This window comes from Lycium barbarum, chromosome 10, assembly GCF_019175385.1.
Source record: "Lycium barbarum isolate Lr01 chromosome 10, ASM1917538v2, whole genome shotgun sequence".
Taxonomy (NCBI): domain Eukaryota; kingdom Viridiplantae; phylum Streptophyta; class Magnoliopsida; order Solanales; family Solanaceae; genus Lycium; species Lycium barbarum.
In genome coordinates this window covers 42,248,290-42,266,535 of record NC_083346.1, presented here as the reverse complement: position 1 = coordinate 42,266,535, position 18,246 = coordinate 42,248,290, and the positions used below count along the sequence as shown (strand labels likewise).

Below are 18,246 nucleotides of genomic sequence, written 5' to 3'. Positions count from 1 at the left end.
AGATTTATCCTTTCTTTCTTTTTATCCTAGATTCGAGATTATTGGTTGCATTTTTATATGTCTAGGCAATTAATTACTTATGTGTGTATTTATCCCAACAATTATCTTAATATTTCTATACGTTTTATTGCTTTCCATAATTGTTCTTGGCGTTCATGTGGGGTTGAAGAACCTATCTTCAATTTCTTTGAATTCCCGAGCCCGTTTCACATCAAATTGGTATCAGAGCAACGCTAAAGAATTGTTCCAACAATTCTTAATCTTTGACACTGTTATTTTCTGAAAATTCAAAAAACAAAAACAAAAAATCTGGAAAAAAAAATGAAAATACACAAAAAAGGGGGTTTTGTTGATTGGAAATCCGTGACTGAGAAGTTGAATTTTATTTGGTGCTTTGTTGTTGACTAAAGCAAGAAAGGAAAGAGGAAAACCCAAAAATTCCATGACACCATTAATTGAGCTTGACGAAGAAACTTGAAAAATTGTTTTGTTAAAATCCTTGATTGTTGGGAAAATTGATTATTGGGATTTGTTGATAATGATGTTGTGAAGCTATGGTTAAAATTTCAAGTCAGTTGGCAAAGTTTTGATGTGGTTTTGATCAAAATCTTTGAGCCAAAAACTTGAAGAAGAAGGCTACAAAATTTTCAAAAATAGCCACAATTTTCAGAAATAGCCAAAATCAACCTTTTTCATTTAAGATATAGCATTTTGAGCTTCACTTTCTCATCTTTTCTTGTTATTTCTAGCTAGTTTACTTTGAGTATTGGTTCATACTTAATGTTAAATTAGTTTTTGAGTGCTTTTATTTTATTTTGTACCATTTTATTTCGTGCTTTTCTCTTTTGTTTCTTTGATAGTTCTTTGTTTCCTACTCTGTTAATTTTATTTATCCATCTTTGTTATGACATAAATTTCACTCCGAACCGACACTTGGATACTTATTTAAAGGAATTTGAGATTGATTGGTTCTTGAAGAGATTGTGGACATCCCTTGAGAGGTAAAAGGCAAAGAGTGGTGAGCTCATTTGAGAGTAGCCATAAAAGCCTTCGGCCTTGATTGTAAACATGAGTGTTGAGTGATATAAATTTTGAGTGAGACACTAGGGAGTGATTTGTGAGATCCATTTTGTTTACCTAACCAACCTTCTTTATTTTTCAAGTATGTCTTTTGTAGGTACAAGGAATTAAAAGGTAGACATGGATGGTAATGAGAATTCAAGTGGTGGTTCCATGAAAGGTGGAGTTCATCTAATGAACCGTTTGTTGACACCTAATTTTTGATCTCTGATAATTTTATTTACTTATCCGGAGTCCCTAAACAACAAACGGAGTAGAATATGCATTTCATAATTTAAAAGTAATTTTACAAAATTACCCCTGTGGCATTTTGCCATTCCATTTGCCAAAACACCGCCAAAAAGCAACTGCATGTCATTTTTGCATTTTTTGTATATTTTCATAAAAAATACAAGAGTATTTATTTATTTTCTCAAAGAAGTGGTTAATTACGAGTTATTTATTTTAAGCAATTCATCATTAAATATCCTACTCCGTCAACGTCAAGGGGTTTGAAGTGATTTAGTAAAAATGACAGTGCATTTATTTTAGATAAATTAAGTGTGTAAAACTAGAGTTTAATTAGTTTGTGTAATTTAGCTTGGTGTTTAATTGATATAATTGGAAAAACCTTTATTTTATAAATTTGGTACACTTTATTTTCCCAAAATATAGTATTTACTCTATATATACACACGTATACAAGTGTAATATACAATATATGTATATGAATGAAATTAGGCCTTTTATTTCAAGTTGAGCCGGACCGGCCCACGTATCCGACCCGGCCCAACAAGAGGTGCGTATATGTGCCTATATCCATCAGACAAACGACCCCTTAAGGGGTCTTATTTCATTTTGGCTAAGGATTTCATAAGGAAACCCTAGCCGCACCCCGCTGCCACCTCACGCTCCATTCTCTCTCCGCGTCAGCTTGCCAATTCCGGCAAAGAATCATAGAAACCCAGGCTCCCCAGTCCTTTCCATGGAAAAATCTAGAAATGCATTTATTGCACCGCAGGGATTCCTCTATTCTCTCACCAAACAACAACCAAGCACCGTAATTCGCGCCGTTTCTTTCACCATTTTGCTAATCTCAGAGTCACGCGTTGTAATTTTCGTCAATATCCGTTGTATTTGTGTTTTGAAAACTCGATTTCTATTGGTTGTTGGATTATGAACTGGATCGATCAAATTCGATCTAGATCTAGCCATGTATTTGTTACTTTGGCTTAATCGTAGCCATAGAATCATGAACCAAACAAATTCATCCAGAAACTTGGCATAGTCCCACATCGATTAAACTAGGGTTTCAACCAGCTTTGGGGTTCTATAAATAGAACCCCATTTCTCGAAGTTTCAGACAGACGAAGACACTGAAAAAAAATCTGAATTTGAGTTTTCAAACCTAAAATTTGGAATTTTAGTTCAAAGTTTTCAAGACTTAACTTTTTTCAAAGTTGAGTCTACTAGTTCAAAGATTTGATTTTCTTTGCTTTTGTATGGCTGAGTTGAGGAGAGGAAGCACCCAGGGCTTTCAAATCCATTTTTGTACGCGGCTACACACTCAAAAGGTAAATTACTATCTTATTCTTGTTTTTGCTGTCAATTCCTGTCTAGTTTGAGTTTGTTGAGTTTTGTTTGAGTCTGATAATGTCTAGTATAGGAGTATACTATTGGGTGGCTCATTGCTTGATGTTTAGTGTCATTTTACTTAGTTTATAACCAGATGAATGGATATTAGTTCCTGAGACCTATGTTTAAGTATCTGTTAGCCTAGATAACCCATAATGAGATTTCTTTAAGGGCCAATGGTGATCCAGGCCATTGATAAGGTCATATCTGAACATGAACTCTAAAACTTTAGCTTAACCAATTATGTGAGGGCCTGTGTACGCTAATCTCAAATGGTGATTAGTCTAATTAGATAAAAAAAAAAACATGTCAATTTAAGGTTCCCAGGCTTGTAATGAAATTGGAAATGGCAATGTGACTTTGTTTCCTATCAATATGGTTAAAATGGTCCTGATAATCTATGATGTTAGAAAAGAAATGAAATAGTAGTATCCCTCCCTCATCTTGGGCACCTAGTCTAATCATCTAGATGTCTAAACAACTTAAAATAATAGTCTTTAGTGGCCTGGGAAATATGAGTCTGCTTCATCTTCCTTCTCTTTTGCTTAAACTGTCTAAGGCTAACATTGAAATGATTAATTGAGAATTAAACAGGTATAACTATCATTTGGATTAGCAAGATAAAATTTGAACTTTCTCTGCTAGGGACATGTATTTGTTTTTCCTTAACTAATGGAATCATATCCTGTCACAACTGTCCTATAGTTTGGAAAACCGATCTTAAGTAAAAACAGTGTATAGGTTTACTTAGCTTTTATCATGGTTTGATGGGATCAAAGATTACTTTACTTGATAGAATTCTAGGTTGTTTAATTGGAAATACTAGTATATGTCAAGGGTTGGTTAAGCATGTGTCTGAATTTGGCTCAGTGATAGTATTAGGAGAAGCCTGAATGTGCATATGTGAGTTATAAACCACCTGACATGAGGAGACCTTTTAAAAGGCATCCTGGGAGAGGGTCAAGCATGAATCAAGTGCAACTTGGGTCATGGCATTCGCTTCCAAATAAAGGAAGCCATGGTATGTCCTATTATGTCTATGAGGTAGAGGCTCACTATGTATACACTTCTAGCCTTCCAATTCTTATCACTGGACTAAGGGAAGAGGAGATAAAAAATGAATTTGTTGGTGTCCAAACAGGCTGTTGTAGTCAAAAAATGAAATCTTCCCATTCTAAGTTATGGCTTTTTCTAGAAACAGTAAAGGAATTAGTTAGAAGGAAATCTTTGGTAATAAAATTTAGTCCCGCAAGGAATGCTAAAATAGTGAAGTCTTTTTATCTGTTTGAACCTTTGTGTTATACCTTGTCTTTAAGATTGTGCCTGAAGTAAAAAGGACACAAATTCCATTTCCGCTAAAACCAAAACCATGACAAAGCACTGCATCTTTTTCCTGTACACTTCTTTTAATTTATTGAATTGATTAGGGCTTGAATAAACACCATATATCTTCTTTGTCTTCCGGAATCTGCCTAAGCTTGTGCTCTTCTGTGTCACCATATTTGTTAGAGTCTACTGAAGTCTTGTGTCCCCTTTATTGCTTGATATCACATAGAACCTTAGGAGTCAGTGTACTTGTTTGGATCTCTGTACCTATCTCATGAGCTGACGAGTATTTGGGCTATATTGAACCCGTTTGAGCCATTGTCCAGCATTTCAGTTGACTAGTTTGAGTTTGGGTTCGCCTTAGATCAGGTTTGAACATTGCTGTAGAAGAAGATTAAGGAATCAAAAATAAGCTTAAGCTTAAAAAGTAGATTTGAAATCAAATATACAAAGGGATATATACATACTTAATAGAAGAGAAGAGATATACATGTGGTATACACTTGATATACATATCAGATGTGTCTACTATTGGTACATCATGTGTATACATTAATAGGTTGATCCCGTACAGAATGTATATCAACTATTTTAGGAATAGAAGACCCATAAGTTTGAACACTTAGTCAAAAAAATTAGAATTAGTAGTGCTTGGGCCTGGCCCATTTCATAATTAGTATAGAAGCTCCATATTCCGCACTTAGAATAAAATAAGGGAACACAGGTGGGCTTTGAGGTAGATGGTAATGCAACTGGGCTTCCAGCCCAGCTTTTTTTTCTGAAACTGAATGTGTGTATATATGTTTTACCTCATGTATATATATTTTTTGTAGATTCATAATTATGATAAGTTCAGTTGTATTAATTCTAACTGAGTTTCCCCTTTCTTTTTCCCTCTCCACTGCATGGGCCACTTGGGCCGATCCAAGGCCAAATAGGTCAATTCTTTCATAATTCAAATGAGTCCAACGAAGAGAAAGGGAAGCAAATATTTTAGATGCGCATGAGGCCCAGCCACGGGTAAAAATGGCCAACTAGGAGTTTGGTACAGCCCTACCCTAACCTTCTCTTTTACTTATGTTATTTTTATTTTTGAAATGTTGTATTTGTAAACTTGTACAAATTCACATTTATTGGAATCTTTATTTAGAACTACCCGTCTTTGGACAACGGTACATATGCCGTTTAGTAGACCTTACGTCCCCAAATGAATTTCAAAACTCGGATTAAGTAGAACAATTTCAAAGGTCAAAGAATAACAAACAATTTCGATACAAGATTAAATTGAAAAAGCTAAAAGGATCTCAAAACTACAAGTAATATGGCATCATTTTCCAAAACGAAAACAAATCATGCGTCTTGTATAAATTGACACAAGTTTCCTGGGCTAAAAACAAACAAGGTTTTTCTAGGCTGAAGTTAAGCTAGAAGCAAAGCCTAAGCCCACCTGAATTTTAAACAAAAAAACAAAGGGTTTTGGGCCAAAAGCCCACTGATGAAGAACAGAAACACAACAGTTGTTTTTGGGCCAAGCCCACTGAAAGATTATTGCACAGAAAACATATTTTTGGGCCTGAGCCCAATTTAAAGAGCAAAAGCAAAGACCAGTTTTATATGTGTATCTACACGGTTTCACAAAAGAAAATCAAACCATTTTCCATAATCGGGTTAATTCAAGAACTAGTGAAATACGTTCATATGAGGTTTTAGGATAAGACGTTCTAACGTATTATATGGACGGACCTGATATATATTTCATGTTATAGTTTAGTTGTTAGGCAATAGTATTCATATCTTAGCTTAGTTTAGTGTAAGCTTTAGTAGTACCTATATGCTCATGTCTGGATGACTATGGTTAATAATGTGTTGGTTTTAATCCATTTGTATGTTTATAATAGAAGCCTGTTTTACTTAATTACATGGTACTTTGGGTATATAAGCATGATAGGTCAGTTTTCCATTTATCTTAAGTGTGAGTGGTAGCCTGAATATAATGTGTGAAGATAAATAATCATCTTATTAACTATTGTTGTTCAAAACCAAGAAAAGTTACTAGCATGAACCTCATGTCTGTTTGTTTAGTTGAACTAGTCTATGTTGGTGTATATCTGTAAACATATGATGTATGGTATCCTATCTCCTTAAAATGTCAATAATGCTAGTTGGGATTAGTCCCTCATGTTCAAAAAATGGTTATAGGTCAGTCTTCAAACCTGGTGAACTTTCTACGATCAAAATGCATGCCTATGTTTTTTTCACATTATTGCCCTATCTTATCTTGTTGTGGATCTGTCAGAAATTAGCATTATCTCTAATAGTAATTATCATATGTTAGTAGTATTTTGAAGTTTGGTATTTAAGAAGTCAATCTTGGGGTTTAGATGTGCACATAGGGATTTGAAATCTGAAACACCTATTTGATTTCTGAGGTATTTAATGTTACAAATCTGTAAGTACTTGTTCATGTATTCTCATCTGCCACATCCTATCATTAGTTTTTCTAGAACACTTGATTTCTGATCTGCTTAAGTGTCTAACTGTTTTGACTGCATTAATAGTTCATAAAGGTTTAGACTTAACTAGATATTCAAATGAGTTCCAGATTAGTTGAGTAAGATTTTGCTTTGCATGAAAAGAACTTGATTGTAATATTTTGGTTTTGACATATCTGTTTAAACTTAGCTGGTTACTGACCTGAACTGATTGCACAAAGTTGATAATTACTACCCTTTTAATGAACATTCTGTATTAATTCTTCATGTTATTTTGAAATCTCATGATCATGAGACACAATAATGGCCTAAGTTGCCCATATGTTTTCTGTTCAACTATCTTGCACCTGTTAGGATAGTCTCTAAACTATTAAAATCTAAGATAATATCTCAGTTGACAAGATGACTGTATTTTTGCTTTTTCTTTCTCTTTGTGATTGTGTCCTACCTATTTAGTTTAACATGTGTCCCTATGTGATTTCAAAGTATTCCATCTTTAGGGAAAATAAGACTATTTGTTGGAATATTCGTCTGAAAAGACCAAGGATAACATGAACCCCTTTTTAAAATTTGAAACTAATGTGGGCTAGTCCTATCTGGTGGTATCAACCTTTGTGAGACCTTATGTAGTCTAGGTGGCAACACTGCCATGAAGCATGCCTATCTGTTTTTTGAATGAAGGTTCAGATTCTACACTTGAAATAATTTTGATATACCTGAAAGTATGCTTTGTATCTGGTTGTGATGTTAACATGGCTATGGTTCTGTCTAAATGAGATTATGTTGGTTTAGATTGGTAAAGGGATTGTTCTTCCAGACAGATCCTACTTTAGAATAGCCTAAGTGTTGCTGATCTTAACTTACAAAACTGTGAAAGTCTATATCTACGATTTTGGAAGACATAGATATATGTGTGTGAGTTAAGTAGGTATCAAATGTGACTCATGTGCAACAATATATATTCAACAGGCCACATTTCATGTCTATGTTGTCCTTTATTTCATTCTGGGTTGTTTACTAAGTAGTATACATATGATATACAAGGTTATACAGGTTCTATACAACTCGGTGTATATAAGAAGGTATATCTTGTATATCATTTAGTCGGACCTGTGTTGTTTCTATCTTGTATAATTTGTGTTAAGACCTTGGGCCTATGTCATTTTGTTTCTCTTAGTGGGCTTACTACCTTCATCTGGTCTTGTTTTGGGCTTGTTTGTTTGTGGACTTGCATTTTTTTAGGGTTGCGTCTTTACAATTTCAATCCAATTGGGCCTGTATGCTTGGTTTGTGTCCAGTCCACTAAACACTGTATGTTAGTTAGTATAAATGTAACAACCCGCTTGGTTGTTACAATCTTTTCGTCATTTTCTAACCTTTCTCCAGCTTGTTAGTCACTTTTGACCCAAGGGGACCGTTGACACGCTTTTCGAGATGTTCAGGGTTGATTTGGGTGACTTTTTAGGAAAATTTAGGTTTAAGCAAAAAAGAGTTGACTCAAAGTTAACTTTTGGGTAAACGGATCTTTTTCGGGAATTTGTTGATTTCGAGAGGTCCGGATGGTCATTTAGAACTTGTGTGCATATCTGGTTTGGATCCCAATGCCCTCGGGGGCATTTTGAGACTTGGGTTGGGAAGTTGAAATTGAGGTATCGGGGGTTGACTCGGTCAACGAGACCTCCGTTAGGAATTTTGAGCCCACGAGTGCGTTCGTAGCGTGTTTTTGTGTGTCAGGATTTTGGGATTGAGATTGTGATTATTTTGGGGAATCTGTACCACCTCAATGACACCGCTATAGCGGTTCCAGGCCGCTGAAGCGGCTAAGTGCTTTTTGGAGTGGATCGTCATGGCGGTCTGAGTAGCCATCGAGGCGGGGTCGCTGCAGTGGTCCCGCTGCCGCAAAAGCATTATCGGGCTGGTTATTTCATTAAATGTGTATTAAAAGCCCTAAGTCCCTCATTTATTACTATTCTGAAATCTGAGCTATTGGGAGCAATTCTAAGATATTCTTGGAGGAAGTTCTTGGTGGTAAGTCCCTCTAATTCCTTTACAATTCCATTGTCCTTAATCACCTTAGAATCCCTTTATCTTGATAGTTCATTAAGTAATTGATGATTAAAGTAGGTTCAATGAGTTATTCTTTCTAGGCTTTTAAATCATGATTGGTTGTTGGGTTAGCTTCTTTAAGCATTGAATTGATGATTAGAATCCTTTATTTCATAATTTATTCCTAATTGGAGGCTAATTTATAGAATTGGAAGTTAGAGTTTATATCCTAATTTAGGGGTTTTGCCTAGAATTCGAATTTGAGCAAATTGTTGGTTATTCTAGCTTGATAATGATGGGAATTGATCACCTAGAGCTTTAATTTCATGTTGGAACCTTTAGATTCCTAATTTCACCCTTCTAGTTCATAAAATCCATTCCATAGGTTGGGGATTTGGGTCTTGAATAAAAGTAGAGTTCATTTGATGTTCTTCTTGATTCTAATTTCTTGATTCGAATGTGCCTAGACTTTCTTTATCTCGAGGCTCAGAGGAAAAGGAAATCTAAGGAGTGATTGTTGGTGATATTGTCGTTCGGCCTTCCAGGTAGGTTACGGTTTACCCTAGGGTGAGACTTCATTTAGCGAAGCATATATTTAGACGATATTGTCGAAGCAAGCATGTAAACCTTCGGGTGTGAAGTTGGGTCGGATATTATCTTAGGTTGGGCCCTGTTGTGTGATTGGGGTTAGTCACCCTGTTGTGTTGTGACTTATCTTGTTCTATTGTTGTTGGCTTGATGCCAAGTGGAGATAGTAGATATTGGAGATTATTGATGTATCTTAACCATGATTTTGTAGTATCTTACCTGCTGACGTTTGATACAAGGATATTGTTTTGTTATGGCTTATTGTGTAGCTGTTTCATGATATTGTTGGTGTGCCCATGCATGGTACTTGTGATATTGATTTGATTATTGACATTAAACTCATACATTGCACGCATTCTAATCTTTCATGATATACTGTTAATACATTGATGATACTTGAGGAAACACTGTTACGAGCAGGGCTTAGTTGGATGAGAGTGACGTGAGGGCCGATGTTCGATGGTTGTCCCCGAATCGAGGTTGTGCATAGCAATTGTCGAGGTTGTTGCCGGAATCGTGAGGTAGCAGTTGCTGAGGTTGTTGCCGGAACTGTGAGGTACATGGACTTCGCGGGTCCCCCATGAGTTGTGCCACCAAGATGTGACGTTCCATCATCAGAGTACATGTGTACACAACATATGCATTGCATACAAACTTCATACATTATTGCATTGCATTGTACTATGGCTTCTATTGTGATATTCTTATGATGTACTTGTGATATACGGATTCTGTAACGACATAGTCTTTTTGGAATTTTTGCCCTTTTTCGAGCATTGATCAGCTCATTTTTTACCCGAGGGGACCATTGGCACACTTCCCGAGGTGTCTAGACCGGATTCGGGCAACTTTTGTGAAATATAGGCTTAAAGTAAAAAATGGTTGACCAAAGTTGACTTTTAGGTAAACGAACCTTTTTTGGAATTCTATCAATTCCAAGAGGTCTGGATGGTCATTTAGAACTTGTGTGTATATTTGATTCGGTTCCCAATGCACTCGGATGCATTTTGGGACTTGGGTTGGGAAATAGGAATGAGGTATCGGGGGTTGACTCGGTCAACGAGACCTCCGTTGGGAATTCCGAGGCCACGAGAATGTTTGTATCGTATTTTTGGAGTGAGTCTGCGTATGTGGTTTGTGAGCAGATGGCCTTGGGAATGGTTCGGAATTTTGACTAGGTCTTATGAAAAATTAGGGAATTCTAGTACTTGGTACCCGCATTGGCGGCACCAGGGCCGTCCCAGCGGCACCGCTACGGCGATATGTTGGTCGCTGGGGCGGCAGAGAGTATATTGTCCCAAACCGAGCGGTCTGGGGGGCGTTGTAGTGGCGCCGCTATTTCGTTGTCGTTACCGTCGTGGTGGTAAGTCGTTACCGTTGTGGCGGTAACGGGCCTGTTATTTCATTAAGTGTGATTTAAATAAGCCTTTAGACCCTCATTATTTCCCATTTCGAAATTAGAGCTTTGGGGAACAGTTCTTGGAGATATTTTGAAGATATTCTTGGAGGTAAATCTTGCTTATTCCTTTACTCTTCCTTTAATCATAATCATCCTAGATTTTTTCCTTCCCTTTAATAATCCCTTAGTGATGGAAGTTAGAAGAGGGTTTTGATGAACACTTTCTCTAGGCTTAGTAATGATAAATTGATGATGTTTATGATTTTGATGAATCTAAGCTTGTTAATCCTATATCTTCAATTTCTAGTGTTGAATTTTGGAATCAAATAGTTAGGGTTTATACCTAATATTGGGGCTTTGCTTGAAATCAGAAATTAGGCTAATCCTTGAGTTAAATCAGCAATTAGTGGTTGGGTTATGATTATCTAGTGCCTAATTTGATATTTTGCTTTCAAATTTCCCGTTTTGCCTTCGTGGGCCCGATTCTCCAATTTCTAGGGTTGGAATTGACCTAAATTGAATAGTAGCAACATTAGTATCATTTTCCATGATTTCTAATCTAGATTTTGATTATGCTTAGACTACTTTGGTTCTGAGGTTCAGCGGAAAGGCAAGGCAAAGAAGTGAGTTGTTGGTGTTGCGATTCGGCCATCTAGGTAGGTTATGGCTTACCTTTGGTGAGACTTCGTATAGCGAAGCACATATTTAGATTATATTATTGGAGATAGCATGTGTCACGACCTAAATCGGAGGGCCGTGACGGACACCCAAGACCCTACTCGGCTGAGTGCCATACTACTATTCCATCCAAGAGTCACAACTTTTTGTGAAACCTTTAATCTACGAAATGACGCTTCCGTCAAGTAAAAAAAACTTTTCATTAAAACTCTTTCGTCAAATCAGGGACTTCTCCCTTATCGTTAATTTAAAGAAAACCTTTAGTCACAATAAAATCTTTAAAAAAAATAAAGCACAAAAACACATCGACCTATATGGTCGCTTTACACAACTGTTGACATCTTAACGCACTATCCATAAGACACTGTTGGCAAAAGTCTCTAACATACACGAGATATCATAATATAAGTACTTTGACTCGGCAACACTCCGAACTGAGATGGAGCTCACCAATCCAGCTGATAGCCTGGGAACAGCCTATAGCCAATATCTTCTACTCATCTGTATACACTTACGTGGCATGAAACGCAACATTCACAAGAAGGGACGTCAGTACGAACAGTGTACTGAGTATGTAAGGCATGAATAACAACATAATAAGAAATATAGAACATAACAGGGGATAAAGATGACCTGTACATTTGATTGCCTCTTAAGGCGGATACCATACATGCAACTTTAACCTTTTTAAATCAATATGTACATAAAATCATGGAAGACATCTAAGACATTTCAATAAATGTGCAAAGATAAAAAAAAAAATCATTATGGCTATATCAACAAAACACATATACCTATAGAAATGCCACAACATAGGTCACATCGTCACCCCTAAAAACATCACAACATAGGCCACAGTGTCACCCTCTGTCAACTGTGCCTTATATATATAAACATCACATCATAGGTCACAGCGTCACCCCCTGTCATCATAGGTCACAGCGTCCCCCCTGTCAACTGTGCCTTATATATATAAATATCGCATCATAGGCCACGGCACCCCCTGTTAACTGTGTCTTATATATATAAACATCACATCATAGGCCACAACGTCACCCCATGTCAACTGTGCCTTATATATATAAACATCACATTATAGGCCACAGCGTCACCCCCTGTCAAATGTGCCTTATATATATAAACATCACATCATAGGCTACAGCGTCACCCCCTGTCAATTGTGCCTTATATATATAAACATCACATCATAGGACACAACGTCAACCCCCTATCAAGTGTACCTTATATACATAAACATCACATCATAGGCCACATCGTCACTCCCTATCAACTGTGCCTTATATATATATATATATATATATATATATATATATATATATATATATATATATATATATATATATATATATATATATATATACATCACAACAAAGGCCACAGCGTCACCCCCTGTCAATTGTGCCTTATATATGTACATGAAGAATGAGAATGAGTGCAGTGCATAAGCAAAATGAAATAATAGAACTTGGTAATGTCAGAAAATAACTTTACACATATTATACTCATAGCATGGATGAGGGTTCAAACATAAGCTACCACTTTAGCGGAGTGACGTAAGGTCGGTAATCTTCGATTTATATTATGGAATAATCATCATCGCTCTATCTCTCTTTAAAGGAACAACTATTATAAGGTGAGATCAACAACAATGAATAAAATTGAGAAAATCATGAAATACGCTCAATAATCTCATAATAGCATTAAAATCATAAGCTTTGGAATTTCTAGAATTAAAATCATCATCATCATGTTCATCATAGAAATATTCTCATCTTTGACAACATCATTATCATCGTAAAAACATGTTCATCGCTGTTATCATAAAAGCTCACAGAATCATAAATCTCTGATTTGAAAAATACGGGCATTTTGGAAAACATTTATGGATTATTGGGAAAGGAATCATGCCTTGGAATCACAAACTTCTATCTTTTGAAAACAAAAAAGTTAGGGAAGCATTTATGAAATCGTACCATAGAGATCATGCCTTTGAAAGAAATGGACGAGCATTAACATACCTGATTGATCTCCTACGAATTAACGCTTATTCTCCCGAACTTTCAAATCTTATACTTGAATAAATTCAGCCACATCAACTTTCTTCAAGACCAAACTTACCACAACATCAAGTAGAAGCAAGAACAATCACTTTTCATGGACTAGTTTGGTGTAATCTTGTTAAATTCTTGATTTAATGAGCTATAAATGTTTGGGGGGTTGTGTTAGGAAGTTTCTAGGACTATTGATAATGTAAAATGCTGAAAAAATGGAGTTAATGGGGGTATTTATACCCCTCATAAGTCGGTTCCACCGACGTTCTCAAGTGGGACCCGCGGAAGTCATTTGGCAGCTTGGAGTCTTTATCATAAAATGGTCATAATTCTTGCTTCCAATATCTTATGAGGTCCCACAACCTATGGTTGGAAATCTCTTTCAATTATCTACAACTTTCACTTTTGATGTGTTTCCCAATTCTAGACTTATAATAGCGTTTTGGCCCCTCCAATTCAGATCATCCGAAAATATATTCTTAAATCATCCTTTTGCAGGGCTTATGCCCATATTTGGCTTAAGGGTCCTTTTTAAGATTTGTTCAACCTTCCATGTACTACTCATCTCACTTTTCATATGTCCTTTATAAAACCCCGACATGTGGGCCCTACCTTAACTTACGGTTACGAGGGCTATTCATCAAATAACGTGTTAACTGATTTACTCCATACGGTCTCCCAATATATATATATATATATATATATATATATATATATATATATATATATATATATATATATATATATATATATATATTCTTATACTCAGATCATATAATCTTCATTCCTGATCCTTGTATAACTTTGCTCTCCTTGGAGCTCATACTAAGCCGCCTACCGTCTTGGTAACACGAAATTTTTCGGGGTGTAACAGCATGTGAACTTTCGGGTATGAAGTCGGATTGGATATTGCCCAAGGTTGGGCGCTGTTTTGTGTTTGGGGCTAGACACCCCGTTATGTGTGATTTGATTGTTCTATGGTGCCGGCTTGATGCCATGAGTCGTTGGTAAATATTGGATTCTGTTTTATCCTCTTGATTATGATATTGTTGGCATATCCACTGTTGGTACTTGTGGTGGGTCATATTATTGGCATACCCACTGTTGGTATTTGTGATTCGGATATATTGTTAGCGTACCCATAGTTGGTACTTGTGATATTAAACATGATTATTGATGTGATTCATGCATTGCACGCACTTTCATTTTCATGATACATTTTTGAGATATTGATGATATTTGATGAAACACTTGACGAGCTGGGCTCAGTTTTACTTGAGTGACGTGAGATGGCCGATGTCCGAAGTTCATTCCGGAATCATTGATTGAGTGAAATTGATACTTGATAAAACTCGTTTACTTGAGTGACATGAGATGGCCGATGTCCGATGATTAATTCTATAATCTTTGATTGCATGGCCGATATTCGATGTTAGTTCCGAAAATCATTGATAGTGCATGGACTCTGCGGGTCCCCCAGAGTGGTGCAGGTGAGAACCCCCCACGGGCAGAGATCTAAGGTCCCGTCTGTCTGTTGGGCAAAGATTTGGGATGGGTGGTACTTAGATTTTACGAGTCACACTGGGTTATGCTACCGAGATGTCGATATTTCCATTTAGACTACATGTGTACACAACATTTGCATGGCATTACATTGCATTTATACACTGTTGCATTGCATTGCATTATGGCTTGATTTTGAGATGTTTTGGTATTGTACTTGTGATGTTGAATTTTGAACTTGATAGATTCAGACTTGGCACATTTGCGACTAGATGCTTTACTTAGGCAATGACGCGTACTTAGATTCGATTACATTTGATTTATACTTGTTGGTTTATCTGCTTATCTGCTTTATTATCTGGATTGTGTTAGCTACGCTTAGTCGGTCGATGATGCCTACCAGTACTGTTGTCTTGTATTGACCTGCACTTGCCGCATTCTTTTATGAATGCAGAGTATCAGGTCGGATCCACTTCCGTGACGCGTGGTTGATAGTCGCTTCAGCTTTCTTTTTGAGTTTCCAGGGTGAGCATGGTTGTCCGCTGCCTTGAAGACTTTTCTATCTTTATGTCCTATTTTATTCAAAGACATAGATACTTATGCATTATTATTCCAAATTTGTACTATTTCCCTTTTAGATGCTTTTGTGTTATTTAGACTAGACCCTAGGGTGTTGTTATTATTTTGCACTATTCTAATGATTATATATCTACATCACGAGACTTACATATTTGTTCTATTCCGTTGCTCAATTTTATTTTTTTATGTGCTTATACATTGTTGGATTGAGGGTTTGCTTACCGAGGTAGTAAGGTAAGTGCCCGCACGGCTTCGGCAAAATAGGTCGTGACAGATTTTGATTGAGTATTTTGAAACTTGGTATAATTGGGTTTAGATGCTAAACATAGGTGATGATGTGTACTTGGATTATGGCTCATGTTTGACTTGTACCTTATTGATTTACCTGTTTATCTTACTTTATTGACTTGATATGTGTTAGCTAAACTATCGAGCTATGATACCTACAAGTACTTGTTGTTTGTACTGATCTACACATGTTGCATTCTTTTATGAATGCAGAGTTCCAGATAGGATCGACCTCTGCTTCTCGTGGTTGTTAGTGGTGCGAGAGTTGCATCTTAGAGTCTTACAGGGTGAGCACGAGGACGTCCGCTGCCTTGGAGATTCTTCCTTTATTTTATGTCTTACTTGCTATTCCGAGACATATTCAGACTATTGATGTATTATTGATATTTCCTGACTCGTAGATTCTAGTTAGTTGCTCTTATATGACTAGACAGATTTCTGGGGTGGTTTTGATGTATTTCGCATATTCTATCTATTATTATTTCAGACTTACATATTTCTATCTCTTCCGCTTATTTATTTATTTATTATTATTTCATGTATTTGAGATTGTTGGGATAAGGGTTCGCCTATCGAGGTAGGAAAGGTAGGTGTTCGCATAACTTAGCTAAATTGGGTCGTGACAAGTTGGTATTAGAGCCCTAGGTTACCGCATCTATAATACAAGAGCGTGTCTAGTAGAGTCTCGTGGATCGGTGCGATGAGCTCCATACTTATCTGTGAGGGGCTATAGGACATTTAGGAAATTTCACTTCCTTTCATTCTTTTGTGCTACTTTATTCTAATTGGTATCTGGAACAACTAAATTGGTATCTAACTCTTATCCCTTCTCTCACAGATAGTAAAGACTCGAGCTACGTAACCCAAGACCAGGTGCCAGACCCCACAGCTACGGTTGGCACCAGAGGGCGCGGTACAGTTAGAGGCCACGGGGTACCCCAGCCAGGGGCAGGGCTCCTGCAGTAGGGCAGTGGCTTGAGAGATCTCCGCCTCCTAAGCTTGAGGTTCAGCAGGATCGAGACCAGGCCGCCGAGGATAATGTGGCCCCAACATAGGTACAGCCCGAGATCACTTCAGAGCAGACTATGCAGGATACTATGGCTTCTGTTCTACTCCATTTAGATGTCCAGCAGGCCACGGTGGTTTTCAGGTTGCTAGAGGTGGATCCTAGGTTGGTAGAGGTAGGTCCTAAAGTTTAAGAGGTGGATCTCAGTCTGGTCGTGGTGGGGCCCAGTGTTAATCATTCCCAAGTAGACCCGAGGCAGAGGCCTCAGATGCTGTTATTTCAGGTACCATTTTTGTCTGACATATAGCAGTATCTGTGTTATTTGATCCTAGATCCACCTATTCGCATGTGTCTGTATATCATGTTATTGATTGGGATTTTCCTTGTGATAGCATAGCTATACCTGTTCAAGTGTCTACTCCGGTCGGAGATTCTGTTGTGATTGATCGAGTTTATCGGTCGTGTTTGGTTACTTTTATGGGTTATGACACTTGGTTAGATTTGATGATTCTTGATATAGTGGACGTTGATATTATCTTGGGTGTGACCTAGCTTTCTCCTTATCATGCGATCTTGGACTGTCATGCCAAGACAATCACTTTAGTCATGCCGGACATCCCTAGACTTGAGTGGAGGGGTACTCCTAACCCCGCTCCGAAGAAGATTATTTCCTTTCTTCAGGCGAAGAAATTAGTCAACAAGGGGTGTTTAGCTTATTTGGCTCATGTGCATGACAGTACTTTTGCATCTCCACCCCTTGAGTTCATTCCTATTGTGAGCGAGTTTGCGGAGGTATTCCTGTCTGATCTGCCGGGTATGCCACCTGATCACGATATTGACTTCTGTATTGACTTGGATCCGACAAATCGCCCTATTTCTATTCCGTCATATCGGATGGCACCGGCCGAGTTGAGAGAGCTTAAAGAGCAGTTGCAGGATTTATTGAGCAAGGGGTTCATTAGACCGAGTGTCTCCTCTTGGGGTGCTCCTATTGTATTTGTGAAGAAAAAAGATGGATCTGTAAGGATGTGTATTCACTATCACCAGCTGAACAAGGTTACTATTCGGAACAAGTGTCCTATGCCTTGTATTGATGATTTATTTGACCAGCTTCAGTATGCTTCAGGATTTTTGAAGATTGACTTATGTTCAGGCTACCACCGGTTAAGGATCAGGGCTGAGTATATCCTGAAGATAGCCTTTCGGACGAGATATGGACATTATGAGTTTCTGGTGATGTCATTTGTGCTTACCAATGCCCCGGCTGCATTCATGACTTTGATGAATGGCATTTTTAGGCCTTTCCTTGATTCCTTTGTGATTGTGTTTATTGATGATATCTTGGTGTACTCCAAGAGTAGAGAGGAGCATGAGAGCTATCTTCGCACTGTACTTAGATTGTTGAAGAAGAATAGCTTATTTGCTAAGTTTTCGAAGTGTGAGTTTTGGTTGGAGTCTGTGGCATTATTGGGCCATGTTGTGTCTAAGGATGGGATCGTGGTTGATCCATAGAAGATTGGGGCTGTGAGGGGTTGGGCGAGGCCTACTACTGTGATCGAGATCCGTAGTTTTGTG

At 37.4% G+C, this 18,246-nt stretch overlaps 1 long non-coding RNA gene across 3 annotated transcripts; it reads left to right on the top strand.

The window, feature by feature from the left end:
* Positions 1–1,914: 1,914 nt before the first annotated feature.
* Positions 1,915–16,161, top strand: LOC132614768 (uncharacterized). 3 transcript variants are annotated; one of them, XR_009572438.1, is made up of 4 exons: positions 1,915–5,065; positions 9,567–9,702; positions 15,253–15,323; positions 15,879–16,161. It is a non-coding gene; the product is annotated as an uncharacterized LOC132614768 (long non-coding RNA). The 3 variants fall into 3 exon arrangements; XR_009572437.1 differs by lacking the exons at positions 15,253–15,323; positions 15,879–16,161 and adding an exon at positions 9,026–9,103 and having other exon boundaries at positions 9,567–9,902; XR_009572436.1 differs by lacking the exons at positions 15,253–15,323; positions 15,879–16,161 and having other exon boundaries at positions 9,567–9,902.
* Positions 16,162–18,246: the final 2,085 nt, after the last annotated feature.